The sequence below is a fragment of the Caloenas nicobarica genome, chromosome 1 (genome assembly GCF_036013445.1).
Source record: "Caloenas nicobarica isolate bCalNic1 chromosome 1, bCalNic1.hap1, whole genome shotgun sequence".
Lineage (NCBI taxonomy): Eukaryota > Metazoa > Chordata > Aves > Columbiformes > Columbidae > Caloenas > Caloenas nicobarica.
The window spans coordinates 56,012,956-56,030,191 of NC_088245.1; positions in this window are offsets into that span (position 1 = coordinate 56,012,956).

Here is a 17,236-nt window from a genome sequence, read left to right on the forward strand (position 1 = left end):
ACTGACTGCAGGGCTCAAAAAATTAACTCTGCGTCACAGTGAGAGAATGGGAGGTCAACACCCCCCACCCTCCCCCTTGCATCACAAACGCGAGGCAACAAAAAGAATGAAAAGTACAGGTCCTTTTGTTAGACTACGATCTGAAATGGCATCTAATTTGACTTTCCATCTTTAAATCCTTGGTCTGTCTACAGAAAGACTGAAAATTCAGAAAGGGTTAAAAGTTACCGAGAGAGACTCCTTTGTAGAACACAATTAAGTCTTTCATTTATTTTCTGTACTTATATTACACTCTCTTGTGCATCTCAGTTTTAGTTCTGTATCTATAAGTGAATGAACATACATGAAATTCCTCTTCACCTGTGTCAGCAGGGTAGCAGCTATCCATCAGTGTCACGTTTGTTTATTGTTTTGGTTATCACCCACCCAAACTTGTGCCCTACAGAGGTGCCCTTTTAAGAGACCTGGTCTTTCTTTACTCTTTGGCAGACAACAGCTGCTAATTTAGAAGTAATTGTTCTTTTCAGGCATGCATGCCTCTTGCTTGCTTTTCCAAGGTATTACCTTTTTCCTACTCCTTGGAAAACTATGCAGGTATAGAAGTGAATTTGCATATGTAGATTTGAGAAGACACCAAAGGCACCCTCTCTATTCGGAGAGTAGTGTAATAACATTATCCAGTGGATTCTAATGATTTAAATTGATTTCTGTGCTGTTAGGTACATTGTAGATGCTTTGGACTGACATGAAACATCTAGTACAAAGTCAAAATATATGGTCATAATAAACCCCTCCAAAATATAACCACTTTTTTTAAAGAAAAAAAACCAACGTGTTTTCCTGTAGTTCTATAATGTAAAATGAGAATTTGATTACAGGGTGGGGGGCTGGACAGAGCAGGACTAGGAGTATTAAATAGATACAACTTCCTCTGCTTGAGTAACTTGGTCTTTGGTTTCCAGTCAAGTAGAAAACAATAGCAGAAGATGGTGCTGCTTATGCAGAACAAACCTGGATATATAATTTGTTAAAGCCTAGAAAGGTCATTCAGGGATCTGCTGACAATACTGCATTGCTCTTTATTAAACTGGATAACACACACAAATTCTAGTACCATCTGTACTGGACATCCAGAGATTAATATAGGATTGCAGAATTATAGTTGTCATTGTAAAGCCTTTCCTCCAATGATAAAAGAGCTTCAAAGTCATTAATAAATGAGACCATACAGTGTTCCTCTGAAATAAGCTTTGTAAAGATGAAGCACAGAAGCAGCAGCTAAAAGGACTCCTCCGAGTTCCTGCTTGCGTTGAAAGGTGTGGTGGAGCTGTGTGTCCATTTGTGGTTTCTCACAGAGGCCTTTTATCAGCAGCAAACAAACCACAATGCCTGCAGACAGAGGTGCCGTACTCTGATCTCTTTTCACAACAGGGACACTACTACTTCTGAAACCTCACTCTTGACCTTGGGCTGTATGGAGAGCTCTTTCCATCTCTGTTCTCCTCAGTGCCAGGCAATGTTGGGCTTCTTGAGTCCTGAAGCACACATCTTTGGCCAAAGCATTGGACCTGGCATGAAGAACAAAGTCTGTGTCCAGCTTCTGAGCAGCAGGGGTGAGGAAGGCAATCCTACACATAAGTTAACTGTATAAACAGTTTCGTTTTGGCAAGTCAGTGCCAGAACTAGAAATAGAATCTCATTTCTCTTCCAGTTTTCTTTTACAAAGGAGCAATTAAGATAGATGCTCACTATGAAGAAAACATATATTTGAGAATGCCCAGGCTATCTTCAGTACTGCTCTGTCTCCAGTGAAGTCAGTGGACAGGCAACAAGGATGAATTTTCTTTTGGTAAACTCACAGTACAAAAGAGTGCCTAATCAGATAGTTACATGCTAAAGTGTCCATGTTCACTTCTCTCTTTATTCTTCCCCTTTCATTCTCCTTTTCCAATTCTGCAGTTAATTTTGTTCAGTCTTTCTGTCAGAGCTCTACAGAGGAAGAGTAATGAAGCTACCAGTATCCTGTTAATTGAACTCCCTTCCTTTATTTATTGTGCCTGGAGCGCTCTGAAGTGAAAGGAGAATTTTGTTGATGTTATTGATGACTGAACGTTACTGGTTCCTCAACATTGGCAACATTATAAAAGGAATCACAGGCATAACCCTTACACAACAACAATTAGCGTAGGAAGCTGGAGGACAAATGACTCTAGAAAGAACAGTGCTATAAGAGAAGATATGTATGTGGTACAGCCTTGTAGATGTGTAGGAAGTTGCTGTTTCTGGTTTTAAAGCTGGTCTGTAAAGCCTCATGACAGCTCTTGTCATCTTCGCATTGATTTTGTTTATCCATCATTACTTTCCTATTCTCTTCTCTGTGCTACCTCAGTATCTGGATATTGCAAGCAACATCTTTGCAGCTCTAGTCTCTTGCTGCTCCCTTTTCTGTTTCTTGTCTCCTCTACCTTCTAATTTCCATTACTTCTGAATTATCCTGAATTTTGCATTCATTCTATTTGGAAAATGATCGTTGGTCTTTCATAGTGTCACAACGTGGTTTCCCTCTCTTAGGAGAACCTCATTTTTCTTGCCTCCCAGACTCTTTTCTCAAAGCATTCAGTCAAATCCCTTATCCTTATCCAGCATTACAGGTCCTGGTGTTTGTCCTCTTCCAACAGCTCCCTGCTCCACTCTTCTTCCTAGGCACCTTGCCCTTTTTACCCCTCTCTGCCACCTCCCTATCACTCATTGCTGTACTTCAGTTATTGTCCTGTTGCTGCCAGGATTGGTGCAGCAGAAGGAGCACTGAAAATCCCCAAGAGACAGGCTCATTGCTCTCAATTCTTGTGTCAAGTACCACAAAGCCTGCATCAGCCAGAAGCAGCTGCTACAGGGCTCTTTGTCCCCACATCTCAGCCTGGGCAACATATGTGCCTGCCGCAGATCAGATTTCCTTGGAAAATGGGTACCAAACTCTGACAAGTCTTTATGGAGTGCACATTAATTGAGCTATCACAGCAATTTATAACCTTTTAAAAAATGGTCTATTGTCAGGAGACAAGAAAACAGCAAATCTCTGACATGAGGGCATTCCCTGGCCTAAAACCAACTTCCATCTCTGAAGCAGGCAGGCAGTAGAGAACTTTCTTTAATATGGGCCAAAAAATATTTTCTATTATTCTTGTTCTTAGAAATTTTTCTTGCTGATTTTTGAAATAATGTTGGAATTGTTTAAATTTTTTTGCTGCTTTGACAATAAAGGAATATGGCTGGCTATTAGAAACCTCCCCAGCTCTTCAGGCAGCATAAAACTGGTTCCTGTGCCTCAAGCCGGTCACACCAAATGCTTTTCCTGCATTATTGGTCCCTGGGTGACATGCATTAGTTTCTCAAGGCTCGTGGTCAATGGGGCGGGGTCTGGTTGGAGGCCTGTATCTAGTGGAGTGCCTCAAGGGTCAGTTCTGGGACCAATACTATTCAATATATTCATCAACGACTTGGATGAGGGAATTGAGTGTATTATCAGCAAGTTTGCTGATGACACCAAGCTGGGAGGAGTGGCTGACACGCCAGAGGGCTGTGCTGCCATGCAGCGAGATCTGGACAGGCTAGAGAGTTGGGCAGGGAAAAACTTAATGAAATATAATAAGGGAAAATGTAGAGTCTTGCATCTGGGCAGGAACAACCCCAGGTTCCAGTATAGGTTGGGGAATGACCTATTAGAGAGCAGTGTAGGGGAAAGGGACCTGGGGGTCCTGGTGGACAGCAGGATGACCATGAGCCAGCACTGTGCCCTTGTGGCCAAGAAGGCCAATGGCATCCTGGGGTGTATAAGAAGGGGGGTGGTTAGTAGGTCAAGAGAGGTTCTCCTTCCCCTCTACTCTGCCCTGGGGAGACCTCATCTGGAATATTGTGTCCAGTTCTGGGCCCCTCAGTTCAGGAAGGACAGGGAACTGCTGGAGAGAGTCCAGCGCAGGGCCACAAAGATGATGAAGGGAGTGGAGCATCTCCCTTATGAGGAAAGGCTGAGGGAGCTGGGTCTCTTTAGCTTGCAGAAGAGGAGACGGAGGGGTGACCTCATTAATGTTTACAAATATATAAAGGGTGAGTGTCACGAGGATGGAGCCAGGCTCTTCTCGGTGACAGCCAACACTAAGACAAGGGGTAATGGGTTCAAGCTGGAACACAAGAGGTTCCACTTAAATTTGAGAAGAAACTTCTTCTCAGTGAGGGTGACGGAACACTGGAACAGGCTGCCCAGGGAGGTTGTGGAGTCTTCTTCTCTGGAGACATTCAAAACCCGCCTGGACGCCTTCCTGTGCAACCTCAACTAGGTGTTCCTGCTCTGGCAGGGGGATTGGACTAGATGATCTTTTGAGGTCCCTTCCAATCCCTAACATTCTGTGATTCTGTGATTCTGTGCCAGCACACCTAATGCAAGCTGGTGTATACGGCAGCTCTATACTAGCTCCAGTTGAGTCATGCAGACAGAGTGAACAATCTTTTTTTCACAGGAAGACAGGAAGCTTTTCTAGACTGGATCATCTCCCTACTATCTTCACCCTCAGACTGTCTCTCACAACACTGTAGAAAACAGAAAGGCCAACGGCATCCTGGCATGCATCAAAAATAATGTGGCCAGCAGGACCAGGGAAGTGATCATCCCCTCGTACTTGACACTGGTGAGGCTGCACCTCAAATCTTGTGTTCAGTTTTGAGCCCCTCACTACAAGAAAGACACTGAGGTGCTGGAGAGAGTTCAGAGAAGGGCAACAAAGCTGGTGAGGGGTCTGGAGTACAAGTCTGATAAGAAGTGGCTGAGGGAATTTGGGCTGTTTAGCCTGGAGAAAAGGAGGCTGAGGGGAGACCTTATCGCTCTCTACAGCTACCTGAAAGGAGGTTGTAGCATGGAGGGTGTTGGTCTCTTCTCCCAAGTAGCAAGTGGTAGGAAAAGAGGAAATGGCCTCAAATTATGCCAGGGAAGGTTCAGATTAGACATTAGGGAAAAATTCTTCATGGAAAGGGTTGTCAAGCCCTGGAACAGGCTGCTGAGGGAAGTGGTGGAGTCACCATTCCTGGAGGTGTATAGATGAGGTTCTTGGGGACATGGTTTAGTGCTAGAGTTAGGTTGTGGTTGGACTTGATGATCCTGAAGGTCTCTTCCAAATGGAATGATTCTATGATTCTATGACTACCATATTCACCAGGAGAGGCAGAGATAGATCAAGTATGGAGAGGCACTCACTTGTGCCAGACTCAAGCAAGGCTGCTGGGAATGCGAACTTCTGCGTGACCAGCACGGTGGCAGCAGAAGAGTCTCCATGCCTTCCTGGAACTGGTAGCTGCTCTTCCTAAGTACAGCTGAATGGAAGGGTCTCTCCAGGGAAGTGTGTCCTGACCCGGTTGTTCATGTTGGCCAAAGGAGGCTCTTGAGATCACCATGAAGGGCTAGATTATTATCCAAAGTGATATTGAATCAAATTGGATGGCAACATGCACTGCTGTGTCACAGCACAAGATTCGTAACATATCCCTACCACATCACTTTCCAGCTCTGCTCTGTTATGAGTTTTGTTCTGCTCTGCTCTATTCTGTTCTTGCTTTTTCACCTTTTTGGCTCCTGAAACTGGGGATAGGTGTCTCCCTCTGCATTTATCCCTCTTTCCTTCCTATCACTAGACTTTATCAGGCTCTCAGACTCACTCATAAAGAATCTCCCTGCTTCACAGAGTTATGGTTCCTGATCCCATCCCATCTCTTCAACAAAATCACATAATAACCCAACTCCTGCAGTCGTTTACAGAGAAAAGTAACATTAGGAAATAACCGGCTGTTTATTGAAGCACCTTAGTACCTGGGGAAAAATAAGAATAAGCATGCCAATGCTGCTTTCTGTGCATCACCAACAACTTCTCTATGAAGCCTGGATATGTGACAGAGAAGCAGGTGTGAAAAGGAAGTATGGCAACATCCTTCAGTGTCCCACCATATGGCTGGTATAGAACTCATCAGGTGAAGCACTGAGTAAAGGAGTACCTGTATGGAAACCATGAACTGCCAAAGTGCATCCATGGCTGAAAAGATTAATAAATTCTAAGACCGTGGCCCAGGGCGGAGGAAAGATCACTGAATCAATAGATATTATTTATTTTGGGGGGGTATTATTCCCAAGACACTCCCTCTGCTAGCTCTGAGAGCTCCTTTCTTCTTCATGTCACCAATCTTATTCCATCTCCTCCCCTCCCAGCACAAGAAACTACCCCCCTCAGTTCTCCAGTTCCCCTGCATCTTGCAGAGAGCTTGACTGTGCTTACAGCTTCAATTCTGAGTAACACAGAGGACAGCTGGCTGTCTTGCAGATAGTTATGCCCAGAAGACACGGCAAATTCACTTTCACCCTTCCTCTTTGTTCCCAGGTTGTACAATAGTAAATTGCTTTTTATTTGCTGGGTCAGCTGCTCTAACCAGCAAGTAGATCCACATGGATTCAAGGCTCTGCCCTCTGCCCAGCTACACATGGTGAGGGGAGTCACATGAACAGCTCTGAACATTCAAGTGTCAGGTCCTGGTGGCACCCTTAAGGTTGTACCTGAGCTTCTCATTTCCCAGCACAAATATATGGCTTTGAGCATGGTCTAACTCTGACTCTAACCCTAACCTGCAGGGCTTAGAAGCCATAAATTCCTGCTGCCTGCTTGCCAGCTCCCAGCAGCACCAGCACACAGCAGAAGGCTCCAAATGTTGCTCTTGCTGTCAGTGAAAGCAGCAAAATCTTCTGGGGCATATTAGTGCTGCTCTAGGTAGGAAGGCAACAGATGGAAAATAGGCTTAGAAGCTCTGGGGACATTGTGATGCTCCAGGGACTGCAGATGGCTGGGAACGATCACAGTAAAAGCAGCAGTAAAATTATTCAGGGCCTCTTACCTTGCTAGAGCCAAAGGAGAAACTTGGCCACCTTTTAAACAATGCCCATGACATATGGTTGAGTATCTGTCTATTCAGAAGTTGCTAATACAGGGAAGTATTATGGCAAACCCTGAATTCTGCTAATCCACAAATTTGAAATCTGCACAGAAGATACACAGTAAGGTTCATTGAGAAATCAAAGAGCATAAATAAAACTGACACATCTGTAGAGATGAATTAGTAATTCCTTACCCTTATCTAATCTCACTAATTAGAAAAACAAGAAAAATATGAGAGCTGATTTTTTTAAGTGACTTTCTCTCTGTTCCACTGACCTTGATTTTGAAAAGACTGCATGAATTGATGCAGGACCACACTGCATTCAATCCGCTCCTACCACCTTCATGAAGAGAGGGGGAAAAGTCGTTCAATCTCCATCTATTTTAAATTCTGCTTGTGTTAAGAAAACCCAGACAGAAGCATTAGCTTTCATTGCAGGGTCTCACAGTTGGGCTACAATTTGAGGAAGACATAGATGCTGGTAGGAAAGCAGAGGACAGTGCTCTACTTGCTCAGTTATGCCATCAATTCTAATGCGTTGACTTGCAAAATAGGATACCATATAAGAAAGGTGCAAGAACGAGACCCTGAAAAAAAGTTTGTGAGCACATCTTTCTGTAGCTGAAAAAGGTTTTGTTTATTTATCATAAAAATCAAGCAATACGGAAAGAGACAACTTCAGCACAAGTTACAAGTTACTAGTTGCTGTTCCCAGCGACTCAGGAAACCCTTCTAGCCTGGGCTGTTCTACAATTCTATGGAGTTTTTAAACCCTCAAACAACAATTTGAACAACAAAATGGAAATTCCAGACAAAAACCTTATATCATGAAGGAAAGTTGTTCTTACTTTGCAGAGCTTCACCTCTCTGAACACAGACACGTTCTGTGGTCCTGCGACTCCTGCTTTTGTGAGTGGAAGTAAAAGAACTACACTTAGGAAATGAGTATAATGCATTTAGTAGTTAAGTCAGAATAAAATAAGAATTTAAACACACAAATCCACATAATAGAGTAGGAATATGTTAGAAAAAAAATAAAGATCTGGTTCTGCAGGTTGCTCTTGCACATAGTTGTTTACAAGGAAGATAGTAGGCCTAAATCTATTTTGCAACTTTAGATTTGTACTAGTATGATTATAGTGGCTGAACACATCGAAATAAAAAAAAATAAAAATGAAAGAAATCAAACCTACCTAATCTACCATTTTAACATGAATGAGTGGTTATTGTTAGCAAATCCAAAATGTAGCATTTGGTAGAAGATGATATCTCAGGAGTTCTTTCAAAGTCTAGCTAAAATGATGTATTTACATGTTTACAGTCCATCTTCCTAGCCATGATTCTAACTCTTCTCTATTGTATCTGAGCACCTAATAAAGACAAAGTCATCCAAAGAACATATCCTGATCTCTTGAGGGCATTGTACCAAGTTTGTAGGTAGAAAGCTGAAAAGCTGACTGATAAGTGAGTTGCCAAAAGACATACAGAGAATATCTGTATCAATGCCTGGAATTTAGACCTTGCTGCCTTACCTACCAGCTCCTTCACCACATAGTGGTGAATAAGGACTTAAGTAACACCTGTAGCAAAATTTTATTTCCTCACATTGTTTAAATAATTTACTAGAGTAAGTAACATAGAAAAGTATCATAAAAACAGCCAGATCAAAGGTCTATCTAGCCCAGTATCCTACCTCCAGCAGTAGCTAAAATAGATGTTGAGGATTGTCCCACCCAGAAAGTTTCAGATCCTAACTCCACCAGATTTTTTAGGAATCTGCAAGTAAAAAAAGTCTGGAGATTGCTTCTTTAGAGATTAGGTTTGGGGTTATTTTTCCTTGTTGCTGCCTGTTTGTAGCTGAGAAAATCCTACCATCTGCTGGAGAGAAGAAAATCTGCTCTGGTTCCTGCAGCTGCAACTATGCATCTTCCTGCACCTCATGTGCTTGTCTCATTTTTGTTTCAGTACTTCTGTTTTGTTTTAGTTTAAGATGGTTTAATTATCCTCTGGGCACAATGATTTGGCTAAGTCATTTCGTGTGAGTAGACATGCTGATATCTTGGATGTTCACTCTGTAACTCTCACTGCTGTTTTCCAGTGAGGCAAACACAGCCCCATTTCTTTCATAGTATAATAGTTAGAAGCTTCACGTGGAGGAAAAAAGCTTACTTAGTCATATTTTTATTACTTCTTGAGGTATAAGGTGACTTGATCTAGTGTGTTTCTAAAAAGCCAGCTTTTCATGCTGTCTAGAACAGAATATAAGCAAATTAACCCAATAGCAGTGCTCCAATCCAGCACTTTTCTTTACTTAATACTTTGCAATTTCCCACTAGGTTACTCCTAGGAAGCAAGACCAACAATCCTACCTGTGTCTTTGTCCGAGAACAGAAATGACTTGAGTCAGCCCTTCACATCCTGCAAATACTGCAGGTGGGCTGAGCTGCTTGGCCAAAGCACTTGTCACAGCAGGTACTTTTTCATACTTTAGGCAACAAAGAGAAGACCCTGCACTCTATTACCTGCTGTGAGGTTTACCCACCATTTCTTCTTATATAGCACATGGCAAATGCAGCACGGACCCACACACTCCCTGTCCCTTGCAGCAAAAGGAGCACTGCACAAGACTAACATGGTCTGATTGCTTTTGGGGAACAAGATATCTCACTCAGAACCCAGCTCTTTGGGGCTCTTTTCACAGCCAGCTTTCTTCAAGACCCTAACCAAGTATAGACCATGTGCCCATCACATATTTAAAAGATGGTAACATTTTCTCTTTGTCTGTCCTGCCAGCCTGGTGTCTATTTCAACACAGTTCAGGTTATCTGAAGAAAAAAAACATTACGGCAAGACCCCTGTCTATGTTAATGCATTAAATTCCACATCATTATTAAAGAAAACAGAAGGACAGTGTATTTGTCATTCCTAGAACACAGTGTTTACATTCTACTTGAAACACAGGACAGCAGTTCTTACATGCAAGGACACATACATGCCTACAAGGTTGTTCATGCATCCTGGCTCCAGCTGCCAGGGATTTGATGGATGTATTGGCAGGAGACAGAGCAATAGTTATGGTCCTCTTGGACTTCTCCAGTAGCACCATCCTGACTCCTACCGCAAGCCCAAGAGCAAAGACACCAGGAATCCATTCTTGGATGGGCCTGCTGGGGTCACCCAGAGCTTGGCTCTATCACAGACATTTATTGCAACTGTATCTGCCCTTTTACTCGTGTAAATTCTCTTGGTATTTTGTCTTCCAGCTAACCCCAGTTTCTGTGCTGTGGTGCAGCGTAACAAAAACCAGCAGGAAGCCAGGCAGATGGAGAAGTTTTTTCCCCATCTCCCTCAGTTTTACTACTTAGGCGTGAATGTAGCCCCAAAGTTCAACATATATCTATTTAGACTCCCAGTTTTTAAGTATTGTTTATATTTACATACCATCTAAAAGTCCAACTCTTCCATAACTCTGTGAGTCACAGATTTAAAAACCAGTATTTTATTCTTTCTACCATGCTCAAAGCAAGGAAACCAAGAGCAAAGCGACCTATATTTTGAATACTGTTATTCTGCTTGGGATATGTGCAGTAAAGCCATCAAAAGAAACAGAATTATTTATGGCCTAATATATAGCTGTCTGCATTATGAAACAGTAAAACGAAAAAAAGCGCATAAAAACCCAGGAAGGTAGTGAAAGTATCTTTGATCTCATCTATTATTTATCTCTTCAAGTACATAAAACAAAACAGTAGGTTTTGCACTGCATTCTATGCACCTTATACCTAGAATAATACAAAATCCTTTCTACGAAAAGGTGAAAACCCATCCAGCCCACAGCTTGTTCCTTCCTGGGCAGTCAGAGGAAAATGAAAGAAAAAGATGCATTCTGCAGTGTATCCGAAGACTAAATAATCTAACTCTGGCAGATCATCGAGTTCCCAGGGAATTTTCTATGTAAAGGCAGTCAAGTATGAGCTGCAGGGAGGGAGTGCTCTGGGAGATTTTGTCAGGAAGCTGCAGCCTGGAGTGGTAATTGCGAGATGCACCTCCGCTCATTTCTGTTCTGCACATTTGCAGCAATACAGCAGTTACCATAAACTTCAGCCTGACCAGAATGTGTTTGGCACTAGGCAGGACATTTTTCTTGTTATAAACTTGTTCCCACTGCTGTAGATTATAATTTCCTTTCATCATACAACTAGAAAGAAATATAATGCTGGAATCTTTCGATGCTTTACTTCTAATGGAAATAGGTTCTTCTGACCTAAATCCACACACAGAGTTGAAAAAAAAATGCTAGTAAAATACTGTTTGCACCAAAATCAGTCTCTTAGTGTGCATAAGGCAGGCTAAAAAAGAACATCATAGATTTTCTTAAGGAGTGTCAGAAAGCGATGTTGTAAATAATTTAAATTGTGTATATCTAGTTGTGATATGCTGTTGTATTGCAAGGAGATGCAGGGAAAATGTAGAAAAAAAAATACTGGAGGAATTAGAACAGCTAATTCTTATGATGTTTGAATAACAAAGAGTGAGGATAGAAAGTACATGCTAGAATCTTGCCTGCAGACACATCTCTATTACTTCAGCTAAATAATGACTGAAAATGGTTTATCTAATGTAAGATCTCTATACAGATGCCCACGTAATTTTATCAGTTATTTGTTTGGATAACCAGCTAGAGAAAAATAACATAGACCAACTTAGGGCTACCTGCTTATTGGGCTGCACTAGTATAATTAAACAATTTCTAAAAATGTCATTGAATTCTGTGTCTGGCTAAGACTTGAAATATGTCACTGGATAGTACTTGATCAAAATAGCAAAATACACTTCTGGGGAATCCACCGGCATCAGTTCCATCATTCTGGAAACCAAGGTTAGAGAAAAATATTTTTTTTTCTCGTAGGCCTGTGAGTGAAATGACTGTAAGCATATCCTTTTTTGATAGCTGTTTGATAGCTCTTGCTCCTTGAGACACTTAGGAATCTCAGCACCGCTCAGGTTTATGCATGGAGGACCACAGATCCTCCAAAACCTGGCATTAGAAGAACATCAGTGTTTGAGAAATGCAGTAAGAGCTGAGAAATGACCAAGAGAAGGGCGCCTGGGCTGATGAGTTCCATCGCATGTGTGTGGCAAGATGTGGTCTTCACCCAGTACAATTACTCTTTTGGATCAGGACTCCTGCCTGACACAGGGAAGAGAACACATGTGCCCTGGGGATATGCAAACAGTGAGCAACAGTAAGTAAACAATAGGTGCGTTCAGAGACCAAAACAGGGATGTTTTTAAGGGTGACATATGCTAGTAATAACACTCAGACACTGGAAATGCCCATTCAGCTTCCAAATCATGGTCAAAAGGTCACCATAATGAAAAATTTGTAAAGCTTTTTAATTAGGATAAAACCACACTCAGGAGTAGAGATGAGAATTCTCACCTGAACCTACCCTTACCAAATCAGCAAGTTGGAGTCACTGTCTCCCACAGACATTCTGCTCAGCCTTGCTCCCTCTATAAATGCCTTGCGCTCACCCTCCAGATCTTTTCCTCCCAAACCCTAAGGGTTTCTGCTCACCCTCTATTTTTTTCCTATAGACTTTTCTCTCTAAGACTGCATCTGATCCCTTTCTGCAACCAAGACAATTTTAGGTACTTCCTTCACCTGGTGTCTTGCATTCCCCCCACCCCATCAGTAAAAATTTCCTTGAACAAAACTCAATATGTAGCACAACCAATCTGCATTTATCATAGACGTGATTGTAGAAATCCAAGCCAAAGCACAAAATACTTAACAAACAGCATGAAAATAGCTTCCTATGGCCAGCAACAGAGTAAGAAGCTGTGAATTTTTTTATAGTAAGCAGGCAAGCATAGGGGTGACTACAAGTGACTCCAGGCCAAACAGAATGATGGTGAAAACTATCAGGATATGAGCTCATCATCACTCCCTCTCACTGTAAAGCAAGGAAAAATACAGAATGAGGGTTTGCTGCCTGATACCCCAGGCTTTCAAAAGCCTGTTCTCCACCTTGTTAAGAGTACAAAATAAAGCAGGCATTTCTTCCTGCAATGGAGTGATCAGCAAAATGCTGAGGCATGGGTTTTCCTGAGGGTTAATTTCAGTGCATTGTGCTTTTTCGAAAAACCCTGTGCAGCTTGGAATGAGTTTCCTTGCCACCTCCTAATGATTTATAATCCCCAAGATGCTGAAGAAAACGGCAGGCAGATGGAGCTAGTGATTTACACATTGTCAGGAACAGAGGATAAGTGAGAGTGTTCACAGGAGCCATCTGCAAGCTTTATACACTGATCCTACAGTCCATTCATTATAATTGGGCTTGCCACCAGCAAGAGGATTCTTCAGTACATAAGCAGCAGTGAACTACAGTGAAAGTGTAGACAGATCACTTGTAATGAAGATTTTAAGCTCCCTGGGAAGAGTAGTTTACCTCAATCTTCTGTTGAAGAAGGATGCTCCAGCAGAAGATACTGCAATGTATCACTCACAGACATACTAGTCTTTTCAAGGTAAAGTTTTTCTATGTTTTGAGAAACAAAGTCATAAATCCTGGCATGCTTATCCTCTCTAACTTGGGTCAAATCCTTTGACTTCCTACTTCAATATTTTCATCTATGAAAAAAGAGGATACTTTATTTACCTCAGATAGATATTGTGCAGATATTTTTATATTTCTATATTGTTTTTAACATGTGAATACACTCTACAGTGGAATACACTGCATATTACTTTGAAGGGCCACCAGCCCATGTTTTGGGACATATTAAGCAAGTGTTTCAAAACTGTTTGTCTTATTGTCATGGTTTAACCCCAGCTGGCAACTAAGAACCACCCAGCCGCCCACTCACTCCCTGCCTCGGTGGGATGGGGGAGAGAATCAGAAGAGGAAAAGTGAGAAAACTCATGGCTTGAGATAAAGCCAGTTTAATAAGTAAAGCAAAACCCTATCACCTTCCTGAATACTTGATTTCCAGATATCACCTTAACCTGCATGGATACTGAAATACCACTCCTAAAGTAGGAGTTCCTTCCAGGAGGGAGCAGCATTTTTTGTCCCGCCAATAAACTTCAAAAGAGCATTTGCTGGCTTCATTAGATTTTTGTATACTATTGGAAGCTTTAAAAATATTTTGTTTTAATCTGCTAGTTAGATGATTTAACTATGAATCTCACTGCACTACACTTTTTGGAAGAACTCTCTATTCAAGCTAAACAGTAATTTCCACTTATGGCCTACTCTTGGACTCTAACTTGTTCAAAAATCTGTTTTTCAAAGCAACACCTGCCCAGTGTTCTAGTTGTGCATGACTAACTTCATTTCAGTTTAGGTTGCTGCTTTCCATACTTTAAATTTAAAAACAGAAGAAAATTAAAGCCACCATAACTATCACTAAAAAAAAACCCCTTTCATATTAGTTCCAATAGACAACACGCAATTAAAGAAACTATCAGGTAAAATTTAGCTCTTTCCTAAAACCCACAGGAAGCACAGACAATTTTTCTGTTTTTCAAACCAGAGAATTAAAGATAGATTATATCCCACCCTTACAGGCATTACATCCAGACTGCACCTTCATGCTTACTAAGGTATTACTAAATTTAAGACATATCCCATAGACCTCCTCATATCCAGAAAGTTCTTCAGATAGGGAAGATTAGGGTAATTTGACTTTGTTTGTTCTGATTTATTAATGACAGCTGTTGCTCATTACCTTGTTATCTTCTAGTGCTTACACATAGATAATTTATCCTTGTCTATTTCTAGGAACAGAAAGTGGACTAAGTGTAATTCTTTTGGTTGTCGTCTTCTCACTTTCCACCCGTTCAAAGACGGCCACTGTGATTTCCATTTCGTAGGCCTCTAGAATTTCCCTTATCCTTGATGATGTGTATTGTCTTCTGCAAATAAATAAAGGGCTCAGGTCTCTTGGACTGTGGTTCACAGGCAAGTTTCATAACAACTGTACTCACAAAGATAAAACCTAAAATGAAATGACAGCTCGGATATTTCATAAGACAGAAATGTAGAACCATCTAGGCAGCTTCCAACTAGATTTGTAGACTGCAAGGTTGCAGCAGGGAGGAATAACAAGAAGTTTTCTGTAACTGGGGCAATGATGACTATGTACCTCATGTTTCATTTGTGATGTTTATAGGTATTAAATATATACCAAAATGAAGGGCATAGCTCTCAACTTATCAAGATGTGATGATGTGAGATACTGGCCTTTAACATGGTGAAGAATGAAAAATAGCATTGCATAACACAGAAAGGACTTAACAACACATGGGATGAGTTGCTTTTACATAGTTTTCTATACATCAGGCTTTCTTATGACAGAAATAAAGTGTCAGATAACACAGGAGCTCTGGGGTACAAGAGCTAAAAATAGAGAAGATTTCCAAGTTGCATTTCCCTGATTAGGAAATGTCTCATAAGCTTCTGACAGGCTGGAGACCCCATAATGACTACACACATTTGCAAAGGTGGATGGAGTCTTGATTCAATTGCCCTACTGCCAAAATAAAGGTCTTAACAAGACACTGAGAGATGTCTGTGCTTTGCACTGAATTAATGAACGCTTGACTGTGAGAGGAAAATCCAATGTGACAGTAAACTTTTTTTGACAAAATCCCCCAAGCACTGACTAGATAACTACCCTGACGATGAATATATGTTTTGTTTTCAGTAATGCTGTGCTAAAGACCAAGCATTTACAAGCTAAGCAAACTTAGCTATCTTCCAAGAAAATGAAGAAGCTGAGACAAGGTTGAGATGGGGCCTGGAAATAGAATATGCTTTGAAGATTATGCATTAAGGACATACAATATAAAGACATAAAAATTACATACATGAAGGGTACGAATCAAGCTAGGAATCAAGGATCAGGAGGGAGGCTTACAGCAAGACACAAGCTTTAATTTGCAGTCTGCTGAGGATCAATTACAGTTGCTGTTTCAACTGAACCATCGATCGCAACAGCTAGTCACAAGGGGATCATATTCATAGCTGTCCTAGTCTAGCTGCATGGGCTTGCTTAGCCAGCAACTGATAAAAGGTCTGAGAGAAGGGAGGGCCTGGCCTCACTCTGAGTTAAAAGTACCTGCTTTTGTCCAAATTTAGGCCATAGAATGGTATTGCATTTGATATAGCAGACAGTAATTGAAAAAATAGGGGGAAATAATCATCCTAGGGAATGAAAAGAACCACCAAAGGAGACTGAGAAGAGACCCCTGATTAAAAGCCTATTATGGAGTGACCAGCAGATATTGCCCGCTGACTTGTCAAGGGACCAGAAAGAAGTCCCACAGCTATGGAGGTCGCTTCCTGCCCACACAAGTAGCTCCTTTTGGAAGGAAGGCTTATGACTTTGGCTGCGTTTTATTCCATTCTGTACAAGAGTTCACAGTGAGGAGGAAAACACAAAAGAACATGTCAGCAAGAAGTTCTGGAAAAGAACATTCAGCCTGGAGCATTTTGATCTTAAGTTTGCACATCTTCCTTGCTTCCTGAAAAATTGTCATGTGGTGGAGGAATCGTGCCAATGGGTTAGCCCTGGCCAGCAGCTCAGGCCCACACAGCTGCTCTCTCACTCTCACTCAATGGGATGGGGTGGAGAACCGGAAGGGTAAAAATAAGAAAAATCATGGGTTGAGATAAAGACAGTTTAATAGGTAAAGCAAAAGCTGCACACACCAGCGAAGCAAAACAAGGAATTCATTCACTGTTTCCCATCAGCTGGCAGGTGTTCACCCATCCCCAGGAAAGCCGGGCTCCATCATGCATAACTGTTACTTGGGAAGACAAACTTCATCACTTCAAACGTCTCCTCCTTCCTTCTCCTTCCACAGCTTTATATGCTGAGCATGAAGTCATATGGTATGGAATATCCTTCTGGTCAGTTGGGGTCAGCTGTCCCAGCTGTGTCTCCTCCGAGCTTCTTGTGCACCTCGAGCCCACTCGCTGGCAGGGCAACATGAGAAACAGAAAATACCTTGATGCTGTGTAAGCCCTGCTCAGCAATAGATAGAACATGGGTGTGTTATCAACACTGTTTTGGTCACAGATCCAATCCTTAGCACCATTTGAGCTACTGTGAAGAAAATTAACTCTCTCCCAGCCAAAACCAGCACACGATGGTACTCCAGCAATCCCAGATCTCTATAAAAGCTGCTGCCTTACACTCTTGACAAGCCATATAAGTATGGAATACGTGCTGGACCACTTACATTCCTTTCACTCTA